At 45.3% G+C, this 11,200-nt stretch overlaps 1 long non-coding RNA gene across 1 annotated transcript; it reads right to left on the bottom strand.

The window, feature by feature from the left end:
• Window positions 1-4,811: 4,811 nt before the first annotated feature.
• Window positions 4,812-8,763, bottom strand: LOC135002061 (uncharacterized). Its single transcript, XR_010203348.1, has 2 exons — window positions 8,692-8,763; window positions 4,812-6,647 (listed from the first exon to the last, which is right to left on the bottom strand). It is a non-coding gene; the product is annotated as an uncharacterized LOC135002061 (long non-coding RNA).
• Window positions 8,764-11,200: the final 2,437 nt, after the last annotated feature.

Genomic DNA, 11,200 nt, shown 5'->3' with positions numbered 1-11,200 from the left:
GTGTCGTCAGTGCACTCATCGTCCAAAAGTATAAGTAATACTATACTATCCATCCATCTACATTGTATACCTGTGGTGTTTTTTTTTTCTTTCTTCATACTAGTTTAGCAGTCTGCTGACAGTGTCCACCAGGTCCGTTATACAGTATATTATATATATATAAGCAGCAGTACAGTAGGCCACGTCTGTACCTACCTCTGTGTCATCAGTGCACTTGTCGTCCATAAGTATAAGTAATACTATACTATCCATCCATCTACATTGTATACCTGTGGTGTTTTTTTTTTCTTTCTTCATACTAGTTTTGCAGTCTGCTGACAGTGTCCACCAGGTCCGTTATACAGTATATTATATATATATATATATATAAGCAGCAGTACGGTAGGCCACGGCTGTACCTACCTCTGTGTCGTCAGTGCACTCGTCATCCATAAGTATAAGTAATACTATACTATCCATCCATCTACATTGTATACCTGTGGTGTTTTTTTTTTCTTCTTCATACTAGTTTATCAGTCTGCTGACAGTGTCCACCAGGTCCGTTATACAGTATATTATATATATATAAGCAGCAGTACGGTAGGCCACGGCTGTACCTACCTCTGTGTCGTCACTCGTCGTCCATAAGTATAAGTAATAATAGTATACTATCCATCCATCTACATTGTATACCTGTGGTGGCTTTTAGTTGTGCGCAAAATATGGAGAACAAAAATGTGGAGGTTAAAAAAATAGGGAAAGATCAAGATCCACTTCCACCTCGTGCTGAAGCTGCTGCCACTAGTCATGGCCGAGACGATGAAATGCCATCAACGTCGTCTGCCAAGGCCGATGCCCAATGTCATAGTACAGAGCATGTAAAATCCAAAACACAAAAGATCAGTAAAAAAATTACCCAAAAATCAAAATTAAAAGCGTCTGAGGAGAAGCGTAAACTTGCCAATATGCCATTTACGACACGGAGTGGCAAGGAATGTCTGAGGCCCTGGCCTATGTTCATGGCTAGTGGTTCAGATTCACATGAGGATGGAAGCACTCATCCTCTCGCTAGAAAAAAGAAAAGACTTAAGCTGGCAAAAGCACAGCAAAGAACTGTGCGTTCTTCGAAATCACAAATCCCCACACTGGACGGGTAGAGCTTGCGCCTTCCACCATTTGCACGCCCCCTGCAAGTGCGCCTCTTTTTTTCTTTGCGTCATGTGCTGTTTGGGGAGTATTTTTTTGAAGGGCCATCATGCGTGACACTGCAGTGCCACTCCTAGATGGGCCAGGTGTTTGTGTCGGCCACTAGGGTCGCTTAGCTTACTCACACAGCTACCTCATTGCGCCTCTTTTTTTTCTTCTTTGCGTCATGTGCTGTTTGGGGAGTATTTTTTGGAAGGGCCATCCTGCCTGACACTGCAGTGCCACTCCTAGATGGGCCAGGTGTTTGTGTCGGCCACTAGGGTCGCTTAGCTTACTCACACAGCTACCTCATTGCGCCTCTTTTTTTTCTTCTTTGCGTCATGTGCTGTTTGGGGAGTATTTTTTGGAAGGGCCATCCTGCCTGACACTGCAGTGCCACTCCTAGATGGGCCAGGTGTTTGTGTCGGCCACTAGGGTCGCTTAGCTTACTCACACAGCTACCTCATTGCGCCTCTTTTTTTTCTTCTTTGCGTCATGTGCTGTTTGGGGAGTATTTTTTGGAAGGGCCATCCTGCCTGACACTGCAGTGCCACTCCTAGATGGGCCAGGTGTTTGTGTCGGCCACTAGGGTCGCTTAGCTTACTCACACAGCTACCTCATTGCGACTCTTTTTTTTCTGCTTTGCGTCATGTGCTGTTTGGGGAGTATTTTTTGGAAGGGCCATCCTGCCTGATACTGCAGTGCCACTCCTAGATGGGCCAGGTGTTTGTGTCGGCCACTAGGGTCGCTTAGCTTACTCACACAGCTACCTCATTGCGCCTCTTTTTTTTCTTCTTTGCGTCATGTGCTGTTTGGAGAGTATTTTTTGGAAGGGCCATCCTGTCTGACACTGCAGTGCCACTCCTAGATGGGCCAGGTGTTTGTGTCGGCCACTAGGGTCGCTTAGCTTACACAGCTACCTCATTGCGCCTCTTTTTTTTCTTCTTTGCGTCATGTGCTGTTTGGGGAGTATTTTTTGGAAGGGCCATCCTGCCTGACACTGCAGTGCCACTCCTAGATGGGCCAGGTGTTTGTGTCGGCCACTAGGGTCGCTTAGCTTAGCCATCAAGCGACCTCGGTGCAAATTTTAGGACTAAAAATAATATTGTGAGGTGTGAGGTGTTCAGAATAGACTGAAAATGAGTGTAAGTTATGGTTATTGAGGTTAATAATACCATGGGATCAAAATGACCCCCAAATTCTATGATTTAAGCTGTTTTTGAAGGTTTTTTGAAAAAAACACCCGAATCCAAAACACAACCGAATCCGACAAAAAAAATTCGGTGAGGTTTTGGCAAAACGCGTACGAACCCAAATCACGGCGGCGGAACCGAACCCAAAACCAAAACACAAAACCCGAAAAATGTCCAGTGCACATCACTACACTGAGCACAGATATGGAGCGTTTTCAGGCAGAGAACGTAGATATTTTCAGCACACTGAGCACAGATATTTGCAGCACACTGAGCACAGATTACGGAGCTTTTCAGGGAGAGAACGCTGCCACGTCCTCTCCGTTCAATCTTCAATGCACAAGTGAAAATGGCGGCGACGCGCGGCTCCTTATATAGAATACGAATCTCGCGAGAGTCCGACAGCAGGATGATGACGTTCGGGCGCGTTCTGGTTAACCGAGCAAGGTGGGAAGTCCTGAGGCTGCCTCGGAACCGTGTAAAATGGGTGAAGTTCGGGGGGGTTCGGATTCCGAGGAACCAAACCCGCTCATCTCTAACGTATACTGGCAGCAAAAAGAGGCAATTTGGAGGCCCTTGCACAAACTGGCTTTATTTTACCTAAGTTGCCCTCCCCCCCTCCAGTGTGTACTCCGAAAGAGTGTTTAGTGCAGCCGGTCACCTTGTCAGCAATCGGCGTACAAGGTTACTTCCAGAAAATGTGGAGAAGATGATATTCATCAAAATGAATTATAATTAATTCCTCCGTGGAGACATTCACCAGCAATTGCCTCCAGAAAGTACACAGGGACCTGAGATGGTGGATTCCAGTGGGGACAAATTAATACCCTGTGAGGAGGGGGATGTACACAGTGAAAGGGATGATGAATCGGACGATGAGGAGGAGGTGGACATCTTGCCTCTGTAGAGCCAGTTTGTGCAAGGAGAGATTGATAGCTTCTTTTTTGGTGGGGGCCCAAACCAATCAGTCATTTCAGCCACAGTCGTGTGGCAGACCCTGTGGCTGAAATGGATAGGTTTGTTAAAGTGTGCATGTCCTGTTTATACAACATAAGGGTGGGTGGGAGGGCCCAAGGACAATTCCATCTTGCACCTCTTTTTTTTATTTATTTATCTCTGCATCATGTGATGTTTGGGGCTAATTTTTTTAAGTGCCATCCTGTCTGACACTGCAGTGCCACTTCTAGATGGGCCAGGTGTTTGTGCCACCCACTTGTGTCGCTTAGCTTAGTCATCCAGCGACCTCGGTGCAAATTTTAGGACTTAAAATAATATTGTGAGGTGTGAGGTGTTCAGAATAGACTGGAAATGAGTGGAAATTATGGTTATTGAGGTTAATAATACTATGGGATCAGAATTACCCCCAAATTCTATGATTTAAGCTGTTTTTGAGGGTTTTTTCTAAAAAAAACACCCAAATCCAAAACACACCCAAATCCGACAAAAAATTTTCAGGGAGGTTTTGGCAAAACGCGTCCGAATCCACAACACGGCAGCGGAACGGAATCCAAAACCAAAACACAAAACCCGAAAAATTTCCGGTGCACATCTCTACTCTAAAGCAATACTGTGCATAGGGCTGCTTGGCGCCACACTGCCTTCATAGTGCTTGGAGCTGATGGACCCCACAAGGTAATGCCCCATCCTTTTTGATTCTGCTTCAGGTCATGCACCCGCTCTGCACTCTAACTCAAGTCAGGCCCTCCTTGATTTCTCTATATTCTCCTCCATGTTTGCACATATTCTACAAGGCCTCACATCTCAGTTCTCCCCACTCTTCTATCCCCTAGCCTGCTACACCTCCCCTGTCCCCCCTCTTTTCCATCTGTCGTGCCCAACACCCCTACCCTCCTGCCACTGTTACTACACAGTCTCATCCTCTTCAGTTTCCCTTAAGGAACACGGGGGTCTATTCATAAAGCAGTGAAAAGTGCGGAGAAGTGAGCCAGTGGAGAAGTTGCCCATGGCAACCAATCAGCATTGAAGTAACATTTATAATTTGCATACTATACAATTGTACGGAGCAGCTGATTGGTTGCCAATGGTTGCTCACTTCTCCACTCTTTTCACTGCTTCATAAATAGACCCCGCGAAGTCCATTGTCCACATCCCTCTGATGTATATTGTCCACTTTCGAGACAACATAGCCGGCTGTTGGTAAGGAAAGTCCCAGGATGTTTCATCAGTCGCCGGCGCTAACAATCAGGGTTCCTCAGCCGGCTGGGTACCCTGACAACAAGAAATAGGGTATAGAATCTATGAGAACCTGGTTACATTAAGAGCAGCGTACAGTCATAAGCTTACATATAAGCATTAAAACAAAAAGTAACCTTTTATCTGCGCTATACCACTAGTCTCAAACCACTAAGAAATACCCTCTGTCAGACGGGGTATAAAGAGTAGATATGAAAAGGAAAAAGGTTCTAGTGGGAGCCAATACGCCTTTAGAATAACTATGTTTAAAAGCTTTTATTCATACACAAACAGACGACATTTACAACTTAAACATTCGTCTTAGGTACAAATTACTAAAATTTCAGTAAAATGATGTAACAATCTTATATAAACACATATTTCAATTGATGTGAGGAGTTTACAATCAGGTGATCACAATCAGAAATTTAAAGAGAGATATCTCCAACCAGATGCTTGTGGTGAAGGCTTTATGAATCCGAAATCGCAAAACCAAACGCGTTTCGTCCGTTAGGACTTCATCAGGGGTTAACAATCAGATCTTATAATAGATTGGATTACCACTGATTATGACTGGTTAGGGTTCTCAAAGTTACATCCAATCACAAGTATGTTTTCAATTAATATGGTATCTAAATAGATTTACATATAAGCATACTTGCCTACTTTTGAAAAAGCATTTCAGGGAGATTGTGAAAGTAACACCTATCGGTATGAAAATGTTCTGCTACATATGAGAGGCGTGTTATGAAAATGACTTACATCCAAGCGCAAATGAGCCCCAAAGTTAGTATATTGTATACACATATACTGCAAGTGGCCATCAGAATTCTAATTAAAAATGCGTGTAGCCATAGGGATCATTGGCCCTCATTCCGAGTTGATCGCTCGCTAGCTACTTTTAGCAGCCGTGTAAACGCATAGTTGCCGCACACGGTGGAGTGTATTTTCACTTTGCAGGAGTGCGAACGCCTGCGCAGCCGAGCGGTTACAAACACATTTTGTGCAGAACAAGACCATCCCTGTAGTTACTTATTCTGTGCGATGATTGCTGCGATGAAGGTCCCGGAATTGACGTCAGATACCCGCCCTGCAAACGCCTGGACACACCTGCGTTTTTCCAAACACTCCCAGAAAACGATCAGTTGACACCCATAAACTCCCACTTCCTGTCAATCTTTCCTTGCGATCGGCTGTGCGAATGGAATCGTTGCTAGAACCTGTGTAAAACAACAATGCTCTTTGTTCCCGTACGCCACGCATGTGCATTGCGGCGCATGCGCCGTTTTACCATTTTTTTTAATGATCGCTGCGCAGCGAACAACGGCAGTTAGCGATCAACTCGGAATGAGGGCCCTTGTGCCTTATAACCAATGCAGGGAAATGGCACTGATGATCCCATTTGAATGGATATATCTCTAATTTATTTTTTCCCCCAAGAATGTAACAGCTATATAATAGGGATAAGTTACAATCAGGGAGATTGCTGGACTATTCAGGGAGTCAGGGAGATTGTTATTATTTCAGGGAGTCTCCTGCAGAATGAGGGAGGGTAGGCAACTATGCATATAAGCGATACATGACAGTCAGTATTACAGGTGAGGAGGGATGCCAAGAGGAACAATCCATTATTTTACAAGTAGCCCCGCACCCCGCTCTCACCTCACCCTTGTGCTGACCTAAGATCCTGGTCGCAGTCATCTTCCTATTATTTTAAGCTTAATAACAGCAGCTGGAAGATACTTGTGTTTGCCCGCGACAGAAAAGAGTGATAAGGGGTAATCTTATCACAGGGTGCAGTTACCAGGAATTGTTTTTAATTTATTAATCAGATAATAAAAATGTAAAGTAATTATTAAGAAAACATCTTACCAGCCTATAAATAGCGAATGCGTAATGCACAGAAAGCAGAATAAGATAGGAAGGTGTCAGTGTATTGTTGAAGCAGAATCCCTGAATCCGCAATGTTGTCCTCATCACTTATGGTCTTCTTTCTGGTCACCACTCTCAGTAACGCAGAGGACACTCCCTCAGGTGAGTCCTTGTCGCTAAGTTTCCCGTTGCCTGTGTCACCTGCGGAGATCTCTGAGAAATCACCTGAAATAAAAAAATATGGTGCTTGTTCTCTTTGCAAATAGGTTTATTTCCACTCTAAGTTTCTATTATCTATATGTTTGATGTACCCCATGTAATGGAAAACTACTACACTGCACAATGCTTAAGGTATTTTCCCATTGTTATGTTTCGATAAATGAGCAGCTTTTAAATATCCTCTGTCAACTTTTGCTAAATAGATTCCGTTATTATGCTGTCTCCCTTCTGTGCTTTTCAGCCATGTAATTGTACGATCACTGTGGTTTATTCTTGCTGTCCCCAGATGTATTACCTCTGCTGCACCCTCTGTGTTGGACACAGTTAGGGGTATGTTTACTAAAAGTGCAGGTTTTTAGAAGTGGGGATGTTTCTCATAGCAACCAATAATGGGCCTAATTCAGAGTTGATCGCAGCAGCAAATTTGTTAGCAGTTGGGCAAAACCATGGCCCTCATTCCGAGTTGATCGCTCGGTATTTTTCATCGCATCGCAATGAAAATCCGCTTAGTACGCATGCGCAATGGCCCTCATTCCGAGTCGTTCGCTCGGTATTTTTCTTCGCTTCGCAGTGAAAATCCGCTTAGTATGCATGCGCAATATTCGCACTGCGACTGCGCCAAGTAATTTTACAATGAAGATAGTATTTTTACACACAGCTTTTTCATCGCTCCGGCGATCGTAGTGTGATTGACAGGAAATGGGTGTTACTGGGCGGAAACACGGCGTTTTAGGGGCGTGTGGTTGAAAACGCTACCGTTTCCGGAAAAAACGCAGGAGTGGCCGGAGAAACGGGGGAGTGTCTGAGCGAACGCTGGGTGTGTTTGTGACGTCAAACCAGGAACGACAAGCACTGAACTGATCGCACAGGCAGAGTAAGTCTGAAGCTACTCTGAAACTGCTAAGTAGTTTGTGATCGCAATATTGCGAATACTTCGGTCGCAATTTTAAGAAGCTAAGATACACTCCCAGTAGGCGTAGGCTTAGCGTGTGTAACTCTGCTAAATTCGCCTTGCGACCGATCAACTCGGAATGAGGGCCCATGTGCACTGCAGGTGGGGCAGATGTAACATGTGCAGAGAGAGTTAGATTTGGGTGGGGGGTGTTCAAACTGAAATCTAAATTGCAGCGTAAAAATAAAGCAGTCAGTATTTACCCTGCACAGAAACAAAATAACCCACCCAAATCTAACTCTCTCTGCACATGTTATATCTGTCCCCCCCCACCCCCCTCCCTGCAGTGAACATGGTTTTGCTCAACTGCTAACAAATTTGGTGCTGCGGTCAACTCTGAATTTCCCCCCCAATATTCTAGCTATTATCTTCTAGAAGGGTGCTAGATAAATGATAAGTGGACTCTAATTCGTTTGCTTTGGGCAACATCTCCACTTAAAAAAACACACACTTTAGTAAATACCCCTTATAGTCAGAGGGCAGCTTTTATTTTGTAACTCGCAGGCAGCCCAAATAAGCAACACTAAAGGGCCCTACTCACTTGGCGATGTATTCAATGTGGACAATGATCGATCTCGATATCGTCCAAATTGACTTGCATTGCAAAACGACGGAAAACCAACGATGAGCGACCGTGGGGATGCGCATCATTCATCGTTGGTACATATACACTGAGCGATATGAACGATTTCTCATTCATTAATGAACGAGATCGTTCATATCGCTCATGCACATCGCTAAATGTGTAGGTGCCTTAACTGGTCCAAAGAAAACAGCACTGAAGAGCACAGAAATAAGGAAGAATAAAAACAGCTGGAAAAGTTGCAGAAGGGGGTGTACAAACTAATACATCTAAAGGTCTAAAGGTGAAAAAAAAGTTTTGTATTTGAAAATGAAGTCGAAAATATACTGAATTAAAGAAAACAATGAATTAACAAAATAATAAAATGAAAAACGAATTTTTGAACAATATATTGGCATACATCTATATCAAACCAATGTTATCTGTAAGTATCTAAGGTCTGACAATAATCAGTGGTGCCAAGAGGGGGGCCTGGGCTGGTAGAAGGGGGCTGGGTCTGCACCTTTCCTTCTTACCTGTCAGCCAGCCACAGCTTCTCCGCCAAGCCCAGCACATGCTGCTGTTTTCTGGGGTACGGTGAGTCCAGGGAGATTGCTCCTGCATAGTGCAGCAGTTGTTTCTGCCTGCAAATCGTACTCATCGCGCCCTCCTGAGATCTGTGCTTGGCTGACGGGTGCACACCCCCCCCTCCCCGCTCCCCTGTGCAGACCCAGGGCAGCTTTGCAGCTTATTAACAGTAAGTTTTACATTTTTACATGTGTTTTTAAAAGGGGGCGTTGTCACACCTGTGATTAGCCCACACCCCCGGGGCCCAGCAAATCTCTCTATGGCCCTGACAATCATACAGGGCTACCGGGACTTCAGTGTCGGGCCAAGACAGAGAGGAGGGCCACAACTGTCTCTGTATTAAAATTGAGGATGCAAATTGAATAAATAAATAAATAAATAAAATAATCTATTTAATTATTATTACATTTTATTTATAGGGCGCCACAAGTGTTTTGCAGCGCCGTACATACGGATTTAATGACGTAGCCTGGCCGAGCTGCAAGCTACCTGTACATTGTACACTATTATGGAATAAGCTGGAGCTGTATACATATTAATTACTATTCTAATTATCTATATATTAATAGCAGAAGGATGGCTGTTATGAGTGACTTATTTCTGTGATGCTGTTGTCTGAGCGGAGCATCATATACCATATTAAAGCTCTTGGTCCATAGATCTGCAGAAATATATTGGCTTCTGCCGTTTGCCTGCCATTCACTATGCATCACCATTGTGCTCTGGAAAATGTGACAGTTGGTGTACTCTGCCTGTGCACCTGCTGGGTGACCTGGAACATGTGACCTTTTGGGTGGTCTGGAAACTGGGACAGATATTTGCAGTCACGGACTAAGCAGGGATTTTTCCAAATGTAACTCCTAATGTGGGTAAAAATATTATTATTATTAGCAGTAGTAGTAGTAGCAGTCATAGTTGTAGTTTTAATTTCTTCTTCAGAGTCCACAATTGATCCACGGATTGACATGGGGTGTAGGTGGTTGGATAAGGATTGGACACCAAATGGTTAAGCTTTTTAGCTCCCAGAATGCTCCGGCCCAACCTCCCCTATAACCTCGCCTCCTGGCCAAGGGAAGTTAGTTTTTTGTTTGGTGTGGCAGGATCCGGACCATGTGTACAACTGTGGGACTGTTTCACAGTACCAAGCTTTTTTTAAACTTTGTTATTTTATTTAGCCTTTTTTAGAAGGGCCTGCATCTTATAGCAGGGGTAAAGGGCCCTACACACTAGTCGATACCAGTGAAAGATATGAACGAGATGCCGTTCATATCTATCAGTGTGGAGGCACCAACGATGAATGAAACGCGGCCCCGCTCTCGTTCATCGTTGATGCCCCGTCGCTTGTGCATGCAGGCCAATATGGACAATCTTGTCCATATTTGCCTGCACTGCTATGGAGCCGGGTGACGGGGGGAGTGAAGAAACTTCACTCCCCCCCGTCACCTCCCCCCGCTGCCGCGTCGCTCGTCTGCCGTATCGCTGGGCGGGCAGCTCGGCGGGCGGTTCGCCCAGTCTGTAGGGCCCATTAGCTAGCAGGTCCACGCTTGGCTGTGGCCAGAGCATGGGGAGAAAGGTAAGGTGACTTTCCCGCTTGCGGGAAGTCATGTCGGTTTATGCAGCATGGCTGTCTTGGGTTGGTGGCTACCCGACAGCGCTGACGCGGGGAGTCCGCCTCGGGTGCACCCCCGCTAAACTACTAGGGATCACAGGCCCTGGGGGAAGATGTGGAGGCCGCAGAACCCTGAGGTGGACATCAGCAGTGGGGAGTACGGCCCTCCCCCGGTCGAACCCCCCACCCCCCGGCGCAGGTGGCAAATTAATTCAGTTTTTCCCGCCTTGAACTGATTAGCCCGCTTACATTAAAAGATGCTGAGTGACATTATACATGTGTCTGCTGCAGTAATTGTTGTGCGTCAATATACGCTCTGTGGGGCAATGGGGGTAATTCAGACCTGATCGCTCGCTAGTGTTTTTTGCACCACTGCGATCAGGTCCGAACTGTGCATGCACGGCAATGCGCAGGCGTGACGTACGGCAATGACAGGAATCATGGCCCTGCGATCGGATTCGCAAGGAGATTGACAGGAAGAAGGCGTCTGTGGGTGTCAACTGACTGTTTTCTGGAGTGGTTGGAAAAAACGCAGGCATGTCTAAGCGTTTGCAGGGCGGGCGTCTGACGTCAATTCCGGTCCTGAACAGGCTGAAGCGGTCACAGCGGGTGAGTAAGTCCTGGCCTGTGCTGTGCAGATACTGCAGAAAATCAGTTTGCACAGCTCTGCAGCACATAGTAGTTACATAGTTACATAGTCAGTGAGGTTGAAAAGAGGCAAAAATCCCATCGGGTTCAACCTGTATTCTGTGTTAAGCTGTTCATATTATAATGCACCTGCTGAAGTAATGGTTTAGCACCAATTGACAACTATGATTCTTACCACTCCCAGATATTAATGACACTAT

Source organism: Pseudophryne corroboree, unplaced genomic scaffold, assembly GCF_028390025.1.
Source record: "Pseudophryne corroboree isolate aPseCor3 unplaced genomic scaffold, aPseCor3.hap2 scaffold_1712, whole genome shotgun sequence".
In the NCBI taxonomy this organism is placed as follows: domain Eukaryota; kingdom Metazoa; phylum Chordata; class Amphibia; order Anura; family Myobatrachidae; genus Pseudophryne; species Pseudophryne corroboree.
The sequence above is the reverse complement of the archived record's forward strand: the minus strand, read 5'-3'. Positions and strand labels throughout refer to the sequence as shown.